A 12175-nucleotide genomic window follows, 5' to 3' on the forward strand; every position below is an offset into this window, starting at 1 on the left:
TCTCTTTCTCTCTGTCTCAGCATGCACAAAGAAGAGGGCATGTGAGCACACAGTAAGATGGCAGCTTCCCACAAGGCAAGAGAAGAGGCCTCAGAATTAAACCTACCTTCCCAGCATCATGATAGGAAATTTCCAGCCTCCATTACGTTGAGAAATAAATTTATGTTGTTTAAGCCATCCAGTCTGTGGTATTTTGTTATGGCAGCCCGAATAGACAAAGACTCACTGAAACGAGATAGTTCCCTTGATCTCTTCACAGGACTCATGAAGAAGTTGGCTCATTTACTCAGCCTGCAGCTCTCAAGCCTTCATAGGAGGGGGAGCATGCAGGTGAGCAGGTGCAGAGGCCAGATCGAGTGCTCCTGGGTGCCAACAGGAGTATAACTCTGTGCTGCCCCATGGCAGTATCTTGTAGGGTACCTGTAACCTGCGGAGCCCCAGAATGGGTGTGTTACAATGTGCTCTTTTAGCTTTGCCATTCACGGATGGCTTAAGTGTTTAATAGCTCAGTGGAGGGTCAGGGTGATATCCTTTTGCATGTACCCTCTTGGTACCTGAGTTCTTGTCTGATATCCAGGAAGAATCAGGTTGCACAAACAAATTGAAGAGTGGAGAATGTGGAGGATTTTATTGAGTGGTGGAAGTGGCTCTCAGCAGGATGGGGAGCTGGAAAGGGGATCGAGTGGGAAGGTAGTCTTCCCCTGGAGTTCCTCTGTCCCCGGCCAAACTCTTCTCCAAAGTCCTGCCATCAAGCTGTGCCTTTGAAGTCAAGCTGCTTCTCTCTGATGTCTGCCTGCCTCATCTCTCCCTCTCTGCCGCTCTGCCACACTGCAGCTCTGCCAGTGAAGCCTGGGGTTTTTATGGGTACAGGATGGGGTGTGGGGAAGGCCATAAGGCAACATTTGAGTGGAAAAACAGGAATACATGTTCTCACTTTGGGCCACAGTCCCAGGCTTGAAGGTATGGCCCTCACCAGGGACTGCCCTCTTCTACCCGGTATTTCCCTGGCTCCTGTCCATATAAATATCATGGCTCTGAAAAGTCCTGGGATTAAACACTCCCCGTTAACATGGGATCCTAGTGCATAATTATAGTGAAATCTCAGGGGGAGGAATGCTTCTTTCCCCATAGTTCTAAAAAAGGGTTGCAGTTGAGCCTTACTGGCCTAGCTTAGGTCAGAAATTTATCCTTCAACCAATTACTATGGCAAAGGCAATGTATGCAGTGATTGGCTAAGCCTGGGCTAGTTATCTATCCCTGCAACCCCTAGCCTCTGGTCAGCCCCTTCTGAACAACAGGCTGAGGATGGGGTGGGGAGGCTTCCCAAAAGGAAATCAGAATGACTGTACCGGGAGAGAGAGAGAGAGAGAAAGGGATGCCAAGAAGGCAATATCACTCAAGTCCACCAGTGTTACAAACCTACTAGGCCATTAATTCCCAATCACAGCTATGTGCTGAAATGATCCAGGAGTTTGTTAAAAAAAAAACAAAAACAAAAAACTATGCCAAAGGCTTACCTTCCGATATTCTGGTTAGATGCTTTTCCTCAGAACTCTTTCTACAGAAACCAAAGACCCTAAGATACATTTTTTTTTTTAGTAGCTTAATGCTGAGGTTCAGCCTTTTCAGGTATAGGTTATTAGAAACTAATGAAAGAGTCCCAATTCAACCACTATTTAATATTTGTTTAAAATGCTCCTCAAATGCACCCATGTAGCAAAAATGATAATATTCCTTCCCATAAAAATTAAGGAGTAGAAGAAAATTATTCTTTGCGAAGCAAATTATAAGATCTATAATCAATGGATTACAGTATAAATATGCAAAGCAATCTAAAGGAGCCAGAAAGGAGTTTAAGGCCAGCAGAACAACAAGCACACAATGCATTCTTATCACTGTATTTTGTGAATTTTCATGAATTCATGGTCAGCTTTGGTGCCAATAATGTGCACTCCCAACAGGAAAAGAGCTACAGTGCAGCCTTCTCTCCTCCAAGTATTGATCACTGCCAAATTTGCTAATTTTAATACTGCCATTGATATCTTATTTCTATATTTCTGGTTTTTTGCTTGTGTAAGCAATAAACATGGAAAAAAATCTAACTGAAACAAGAAGTAAGAAACAAGAAAAAGAAAGAATGTAGACCTCAGAAGAACTGTGAAATCCCATTTTTCATCACTGCTAAATTCCTAGCTGAAGAAACTGCAGGGGCCTTCAAAGAAAAGGGAACTGAGTGTGTTTTATTTGGGACAGTGGTCTTCAGCTCATAGGAGTGCCTAAACATCTATGAATATAGGTATTTACAGAGGTGTTAGTCTTGCCCTGAAACTGTCAGGAGAAAAAATGAAAATGAGAGGTTAAGTAGTGATGGGAAAATAGTTACAATATTCTCTTAGCTGGAAGCAACAGAAAATAATTCTGTCCTCATATTTAAACAGAAATTGAGTTTATTAAAAGAATAAAGGCTAGCTCATAGAAGGACCTTATGATAGAAACACCAGGCTTAGAATGTGAAAAGAAACAAGGTCAGACCAGAGCCAAAATCATGCCACAAGCCAATCTGATGATGACACCACTGGTTCACCATGGGAATCTGCGCCTTGAAGTCTGCTCCTCCCACGTTGGGCACTATGGGCCATTGTCACATGCATTCCATGGACCACATTATGCACATTCATTACAGACAGTGATTTTTAGAACAGCAACTCCTTCATATAAGAAAAGTCAATTGCAACCATACTGCTTATATTTAACTTATTTAAAGAATGTGAAATTTATCAATGTCTAATAAGAATTAAAATGTTCACAACTTATACAGTAATTCATTTTGGGGGTATATGCCTTAGTGAAATCCACTCAGAATACACAAGAATCAACATATCCAAGGATGTTCATTGAAGAATAATTTTCCTGTTCAAATCTTTTATCAGTGGCTTAAAAGAGGAATTAAAAGAATTCCTACAAACTATCAAAGGTAAAAGATGGGATAGAGAAAAAAATAACTATAAAAATTAGGCTGAGTGCAGTGGTCCATGCCTGTAATCTCAGCACTTTGGGAGGCCAAGGTGAAGGATTGTTTGAGCCCAAGAGTTTGAGACCATCCTGGGCAACAAGTGAGACCCTGTCTCTACAATTTTTTTTAAACTAGCCAGATGTGGTAGCATGTACCTGTAGTTCCAGTTACTCAGGAGGCTAAGGTGGGAGGATTCCTTGAGCCCAGAAGGTTAAGGCTTCAATGAGCTGAGATCATACCACTGCACTGTAGCCTAGGTGACAGAGCGAGATCCTGTCTCTAAAATAAAAAGTAAATAACACATAAATACAAAAATAAATATCAGTTTTTCTGAATCAGAAAGGGGATTCCAAATATTTGTAAAAGCCTGGAACAGTAGAATAAAACCAACAAAATAGAGTCAAAAATGATACTTTTTTTCTTTTATTTTTCAATAACCAACTGTACAAGTACAGGAGGAGCAAGACTTGACTTGTGGGATTTTTCTTATAAAAATAACTTGATAGGTTTGAGTTGACCACAAACCTAATATACGTGTTATGACAGCTGAATGGGCTCAGCTCTTAGGTTACATGTGGGCCTTGTGTCCAACTAAGGAAGATGTAACTGTCTTCCAATACTATGTAGAAGACAGATAACACTGAAAACCATAGAATGTCAGTTAAGCATGAGATATATTCTTCTGGGGAGTAAAAGATGAACAAATTGATAAAAATTATATGAATATGGATTTTGTTTTAGTTTAAGAAATAACTTTCTGGCATCTGTAGGTTTCCAATAGTTTAGAGAAGTATTAAGTTACTACTTAAAGTTATCAAGAAGAAACCTGATGGTTGTCTATTCTATATTCAGTGAGAGATTTTAAATATTTTAAATTTTCTTAATTTTTTTCATTCAAAATTTTTATTTTTTAGGTAAGAACATAGGCCTGCAGATTAAAGAAGAAAGAATACTAATAGCTTTGAGAAAATACTACATTCAAGGTTCTTCATCTAATTAATCTTAATTAGAAACCATGGGACAAAGCAAAAGGACTATCCCCACTGAGAAGAACTAAAGGTGAAGAGAGAGATAAAAATATGGTTATTTTAAAATTTTATCCCATCCTGGCCAGGCATGGTGGCTCACGCCTGTAATCCCAGCACTTTGGGAGGCCAAGGTGGGCAGATCACGAAGTCAGGAGATGGAGACCATCCTGACTAACATGGTGAAACCCCATCTCTACTAAAAATACAAAAAGTTAGCCAGGCATGGTGGCGGGTGCCTGTAGTCCCAGCTACTCAGGAGGCTGAGGGAGGAGAATGGTGTGAACCCAGGAGGCGGAGCTTGCAGTGAGCTGAGATCACACCACTGCACTCCAGCCTGGGCAACAGAGTGAGACTCTGTCTCAAAAAAAAATAAAAATTATCCCATCCTGTACAAGTAAGTGCAGGATGAGGAAGACTTGACTTGTGAGGTTACTTCCTATGAAAATAACTTGAGGGGTCCGAGTTGCCCGCAAATCTAATATAACATGCATTATAGAAAACTATTACAAAATAGCCTATTTTTGTCTCTTTTTCTCTTTAGTAAAGTGCGGTGGAGCTATTCTTTTCCCTATTTGGATGAAATCTTGAGCCAGCCTCTAACTTCACTGGTTATACTTAGATGGTAGCCCTGCAGTCACTTTAAATCACAAACACAGTCTAATTTATAATGTAAAACATCCATGATTGTGTTATAATCAAAAGTTTGAGCCTGATTTAAAGTGGAAACACTCCTGCCTCCTCACTTCCATTGGCCAGAGGCTGTCTTTGTTAAGCTGTTTGCAGTGGGAGAGAGCCGGAAAAGAAAGAAGGGTCATGGAAAGAGGTAAGGTAAAAAGGACATTTCTCCCCGATGGGTACTTTCGTAAGACGGTGATATATTCTCCAGGGAGCTACTGAAGGAGTGGAGCAGTTATTTGATGCTGACATGTTCTCTCATGGGATCCTTTTAATTTCTGGGAACTCCCTCAAGACTTTCCAATGGTAACTCCCTTTTCATGGGCAGGCCTTTAGCATTGGTGGGTCTCCATCGTCCTCCCCAGCATTCCTGCCCTGGCTGGTATAGTCGCTGTATCTGCAGTCTCCTTTCCCTGGCAGACCATGCACTTGAGGGGATCCCTTTAAGAACAACTCCAGGTTGACATCACAACCAGTTCTAGCCCCTGAGATCCAATTACCTTTAACCGGCTATTGGACAAGACAGGTGCAGTCACTTCTCAGGAGCAGCTCTCAGCTCTGTTGTTATCAGCTGTTTTACTTGTTCAATCCTGAGGTAGGGCTTAGTCCACAGGCCCAGGAACACCTGTTATACTCTCAGTGCTCTTGCCAAGCCCCTCTCACCTGACCTAGCACTGGCAGACAGCACCACTACACCCCTCCAGCTGTCAACTCAGAAAGTCTTTTGATAAATCCTCCCCAAATCCCACTCTTCTGGTCCTTTCATATCCCTGCTCTGGGTAAAAGACAGCTGGGAATGGGGCTCATGAGAGCAACGGACCCAAATATTTTCTTTGTAAATTTCATTTTGAGTGTCTGTTATATCCAATATCCATCATATCTTGGTGCCATGGTCAAGAATTCCAATTAAACATCCTTTATATTCATATTGATTCCTATTATAGTCCTCTTAACCACCTATTTGATAGGCCTTAATAGCCACATTTTACAGATAGGAAAACTGAGGCACAGAGAGATTAAATATTTGTGTGATTAAATATTAAACAAAGCGTGGCCATACAGCTTGTAAATTTGAGACATGATATGAATCCAGAATCTTTTTTCCAGACTGTGCATCATGTTGTTTGGATTAGCTGGTTTCATTGTATAGAAGAATCAATCTATCTATTACTTTTCCTTGAGAAAAGGGAGGGTAAAGCCAGTGTGGAGAGAGTGTTGCTGCTGTTCAACTGGAACCAAACATAATATTAAAATCCTTGGGTTTTAGTCAATGGCTACTTAAAAGCTCTCCCTTGTAGATTGTTATATCCTTTTGTGAGCAGAAGGAAAGCAGCTACATTTGTATGTCATTCTGCCAATTTATCTGTTATATTTATATGACACATAAAGTATAATAATTAACATTTGTTGAGCATTCACTAAGTGCCATGCATTATTCTTGCCATGCATTAATCTGTTTTATCCAAATTCTTTCACTCTTTCCTCTTAACAACAGTAAGACAGTTTGTGTTGTTGTTTTCTCATCTTAAAGATAAAGAAGGAGGTCCCAGGAAAAACACTGGGAGAAAACACCAAAGACAGAAGAGCAGCATTCCTCTTTCTGTTCCACAATTTACTGGTACACAGAGTTTGCTAGACCAGTCACATAACTCCTTAGGGCCATATTTTCCTCATCTGTAAAACGGGAAAAATAATAACAGTCTTCTTTGCTTTGCAAGATCCTTGTGAGAGTCAAATGAGACAACAAGTGGGTACGTACTGCCCATATTCAAGCAAATATTATCACTGTGCTATTCCTGAGACTACCATCCCATGAAAGGTTAATCTAAAACTTGCAGCTAAAACTACAAGTTAATCTTTAGCTGAGTGCCACATGACAAGGACCTCAGAAATGCTGTCCAACAGAGAGCAGCTAGTATACACACCAGAGGAGAGACTGTTTCCTAACAATCACTTAAACAGAAGAAAAGCAACTTTAGAATTAAAAAAGAGAAACTCAAAAATAGTGCTGCATTGCTGAGACAGAGCCAAGTTGGGGAACCTTTGGGAAACTTTTGTTTCTCTTGAGAACTGTTAGGTTTGAAAATGAGAGCCAGGTGGGGGGAAAAGGATAAGGCCACAAAAGACGAGCAGAGAGAGAAAAAAACACGAATTTGGGGAAAGCCAGCGTAAGAATACAGAAAAGTATTTTTTAAATCCACTCAAAAACTGACCAGAGATTTCAAGATATGATTGAATGTTTGCAAAATGCCCCATCTGCTTCATTCCACAGTCTAGAAGAGAAATAATGGAAACTTTCTTCTCTTTTCCAACAAGACATAACAAAAGCAGAGCTGATGTAATTAATGAAAAAAAGATGGCTATTTGAAATAGTGAAGGCTCTGAATAACAGAATGGAATGGAAATGAAGTCCACATTTAGGGACAATTCATTATTTATCTGCTGTACTTTTTATGCACACCGTGTTCTGCTAATTCTCTCTCCAGGGAGAATACCAAACCAGGTTAGTGAGTGATACAAGCATGAGTAGTTAGAAGCTATGATATAAGCAGCGGGCAGATGGAGTTATTCCTTGAATATCAATTAGCATAGTCCATCCAAGTTGAAGACTCTGACAATTGAATACTTCAACTTAATGGCTCTGTTTTCAAATTCCCTTTAATGGCCCTTCTGTGACCATAATATCTACTTTTCCAGACATCCTAAGTAGAAACCATTATGGACAATATATGTAGAATTCTCTAAGGATAGCATATGGAGGGGAGAATGTGAGTTGCCAAATTTTAGCAGCTCTAGAGAGAATGTTTTTGAATTAAACCTGAATCTATGGGGATTACAGTTCATTTATGACTGACAAAACATATCTTCCCAATTCTGAAAGATAAATCCCACTGATATACACATGGATTTCACAGGGTTTCTCAAAAACTATAAGGAAAAAAAAATCCTTTCCACAAAATGCAGTTCTATAACTATTTTGGAATTATGGTAAGTCACATGTTCTTTTTGCAGTTTTCCTCAGGTTAAATGAGGAATTTTCTAAGTACTGTGCCAACTGTACTTACAACCTGAGTAAGCTCAGATCAGAAGATTCATCCCTTACATATTAGAGTAAGATCTTTGTTTTGAAAGAAGAGAGGAAGACTGAAATGCAGTGGCTATGGGCTTTAGGATTTTAAAAATAAGTAAAATTTCAAAAGTATGAGAGATGGGACTGAAAACATTGTCAAGTTTTTCTTTTGCTGAATAAGATCAGTTTTAATTTTAATTTTTAAAATCAATTTTAATATTACTCTATTTTTCTTTTCATAAAGATAATTGACAGTACAAAAGTTTGAAGTTCAAAGTGCAGGTCTTTAAATTTAATGTACTTAGCTTCATGAAAAATTATCTTCATTTATCATAGTGTTCTAATTTCACTGTGGACCAGTGAAAATATTGTGGCAAACCAGCGCTGGTCTGCAGAACCACAACCGAAAACCTCTAGCCTGATTCACTTTGTTAACATGAGCTAGTTCTCTACCCTAAGCAGCCATTAAAATCTAACTCAAAATCTTCCAATGTCTAACTAAACAGCAAATATCTGTAATTTAGGACAAAATGATTAAATCTTTCAGTGAATATTTGCATTTGTTGGAAAATGGTATTTTATTTTGTACCCATTTAATAAATTCCTTGGAATAAAATTTCATTTTTTTCTTACTACATTCAAGGACCCGGCATAGCTAGGATTTTACCAAGCTTTGAGTAGTTCGTATCGTAACTATTAACATGTTTTGAAACGTTAGCAAGACTTCTAATTTACACGTGGAGAACACTCTTAATTCCAGCTTTCCTTTTTTTCATTCTGAATGAGAAAACCTCTTAAGTATCAGATTTTTTTTTACAGGTTAAACCAAACCATGAACTCCATGAAACTACTAAGATTCCTTGTTTTGTTGGCTTCGTCTTGAGTTAAATGTCTAATAATAAATGGTCATTGAGCAGACACTTAAGAATCCTTTTATTCAGCGATTTTGATATTTTAAAAAGAGATTGGTCTATTATGAAAAAAGAACTTAGTTTTATTTTTGCTGGTTGAGCAGCTTTCCACTGAAAATGAAAGGCTAAAAATTTAGTTTTTTCCCTCTACTGAACTTGGAAAACCTAGATTTAGGATACTTACATTCAAGTACACTTTGTTCTTTTTCCTATCCTTTTGAAAATTAATATTAATACTCTGACATTTTTAGGAGAAAGAATTAGTTAAGTCTTCCCTCTGGCAAAACTATCAGGCAATCTTCTCCAGCATTCAGTTCCTTAAGGGCATGGAAGGAGGTGTCTTTAATTGTTTTACTCCTTATCCTGTTACTCTGAAACTTAATGCGTGCTTAAATTCCATCCACCTGAATTTAGCCTAAGACCTAAAACAGGTAAAACACACATCAAAATAAATTTGCCCATGTTAAATTAATCTGAATCCTGGAAAGTTAGACTAGGGGAAGTGCTGATGGAGAAAATCACGTTTTTTTTAACTGATATCACTTCTGGAGTATTTGAATGTTTTTACAACAGGTTTGTGTTTCTTTTGTAATAAGTAAAATCCTACCAAACATTGTTTATTTTTATTTTACTGTGAAATGAATACTTACTATGAGATGTACCCTCTTAGATTTTTAAGTACACAATACCATATTGTTAACTATAGGCACTATCATATACCGAAGATCTCTAGAATTCATTTACTTTGCATAACTGCAACTTCAGGCATTGCTTTTGAAATCTGAAATACGTGTTCTGATGACTCTATAGCAACCATGATTTTATTCTCAAAAAATAAATACAGATGAGGGTAAAAACCAAAACACATTTCTTGAACTAAAGAAATTATTAAATGTAGACCTTCAAACCGCGTTAAAACCAGCAAGAGTTTGTTATTTTTCTTAAACATTTAATTTTCAATGCATTCTGGTTATTTTCTCCTATGCATCTTAGAGAAGAGGTTATTTGCTGAAATTGTCAATGCGGCTTTGGCTACATTATCTGATAACCAGTAGAGGTCGCCACCTACCACATTGTAGTAAGTCAGGGAGAGGAAAAAAATTATGAATGTTTGGTTAGTAAAAATGCACAGAGGTCAGAAGTTTTCAATATGAAGCTTTCCTCTTGAAAGCTTTGCATAATTGAACCAATATTCAAGTGAGAGGAAAAAAGAATAAATAAAAATAATGGATCCAAGATGTTGGTGTTACAGAACTTCAAAAAACAGAATTTCTTAGAAATTACATAAAAATTCTTCTAGTTGACTTAGTTAATACAAATTATTCTTCATGTCAAAACATTGGAAAGAAACCTCAAAATGTTATCAAATCTGAACATAATAAAATGTATACATTTGTAAAATGGCATTGTGGTCTCTTTCTACTAGTATATGTTTGGAACCCCTAAGCATCTCAAATTTTTGGTTTTGACCTCACATATTCTGTGACTTTCATTCTGTGTTTTAATTTTTCTTAATTTATTAGTTGTATCTACTGCACAGTGAAAATTAACCTGTCATAGTGTTAAAGTGGCCTGTGGTTATCACAGCTGAAAAGAGCACATTGAAGCTTTAGTATATAATTACTGCTACTTGGTTTCCCAAAAGAAGTTTAAAGTTTAACTTATTTTCTTTAAGTCGTAATTAAACTGAGAAGAAAAGACTTCTTTTTTATAGTTTGGAGGGAGAATCTATGGATATCTTGACATAAGAAAATATCTTCTCTTTAGAAGAGGGAATAAACGTATGCTTGATAATTTAGAATGTGCAAGTGGGTAGTGATAGGTAATTCAAACAACGGAAGGCTTTTCCAATAAACAAAATGTTTTTAAAAATAGAAATGGTTATTTCAGAAGTTCAGATGGTGAGCTTACCGTCACTAGAAATGTTTGCATGGATGGATAATTAGTGAGATGTGGTGAGAATCTTGGTAAGAGTGTGTTAGGAATTTGAATACTCAGGTTTGAGGGGGAAGCTTTACTAGATTTCTAAGAAAGATCACGTGTAATTTTTAGGGTTTTTGTTTTAAATTGATAACAGTGTTATTGATAAAATTATGTTGCATTAGGATAATGCTACGCTATGTAACAAATACATCTAAACATTATAGTGGATTAGCGCAACTGTTTATTTCAAACTCATGCACTATTCCTTGCCGTTATTAATGGTTGGTGGATGACTCTCCTTTATACGGAGATTCAGGGACCCCGGTCTCTATCCGTTTTGTGGCTCTGCCATCTCCTAGGCCATTGAAGTACTTTGCCTCCACCCAGCAGAAAGGGAAAGAAACAAAAGAGAATGAACATCTAATTCTTAAACTGGAAATAACACACTTACTTCTGCTTATATTCCATTGCAGAAAGCTAGTTAGATGACCCCGCATGGATTGAGAGAGAAAAGAAAGCACAAATATTGATACTCAGTTGCTTTCTTTACCACTGGCCTCCCTCTGACAACTGAACATTTGTGCACATCCTTTTTTACACATGTATTATCTCTACAAAGAAGTCAACTCAGAGTTATATTTAGTAACTTGATCCAACTAAAATTCCAGAAAATCTGGGTGATACCTATCCCCTCCTTCAGGTCTGGGTGTGACACCTTATAATCTAGTGACTATTTCCTAAACTATATTGCACCAGTGGCCAAAACCTTAATCACTCCTTATATCCACATTCTTTGCCATGTAACTCAGTGTCCACTCCCTATGCATATAGCAGTGTTCCCCCAGCCTTTTACTCTGGTCTCAGCCAGGCGACTTGCTTTGATCAAAGGAATATTAGCAGATAAGATGTAAGCAGAAGCTTGCCCTCTACTTTCAACATAAGAACATGCTCATGTCTAGTCTACAGAAGGATGAAAGACATACAAAGCACAGCCAGTTGCCTCAGCCAAGGCATCCTCAGTTAGTTGACAGCCAGCCATCCTCCAGATAGATGAGCGATCTAAGCCAAGACGGAGCTGCCTGGCTAAACCCCAGCTGATTCTAGACATGTGAGCAATAAATGCTTAATGTTGTATGACACTCAGGGTTTTGCAATTGTTTATTATGCAGGCTTATTGTGGTCATAGATAACTGATACATGTACCAAACAAGACTCTCAACTCTTAGTGAGCAGAAATTTACTTGGTTTCATTTTCTACATAAAATATAATGCTATACTTTCTCATACTGGAATGCAAACTTTGTTGAGTTCATTTTAATACGTAGCAAGGTTAAGCTAGATAAAATGTTGTAAATATTGTGAAACATAAGCATGAATTAATTTTTATATCTTTATAGCACTTTTAACTTTTCAAACCACTTTCAGATGTCCTTTCACTTGATTTTCACAGCAACTTTGATAGAAGGCAAAGTAGATTCCTGTATTCCTAACTACCAAATCTCAGTGACTAAGTTACTACCCCAATTACAACTGGCTAATGACAGAAGAAAGTCAA

The sequence above is a fragment of the Pan paniscus genome, chromosome 10 (assembly GCF_029289425.2).
Source record: "Pan paniscus chromosome 10, NHGRI_mPanPan1-v2.0_pri, whole genome shotgun sequence".
Lineage (NCBI taxonomy): Eukaryota > Metazoa > Chordata > Mammalia > Primates > Hominidae > Pan > Pan paniscus.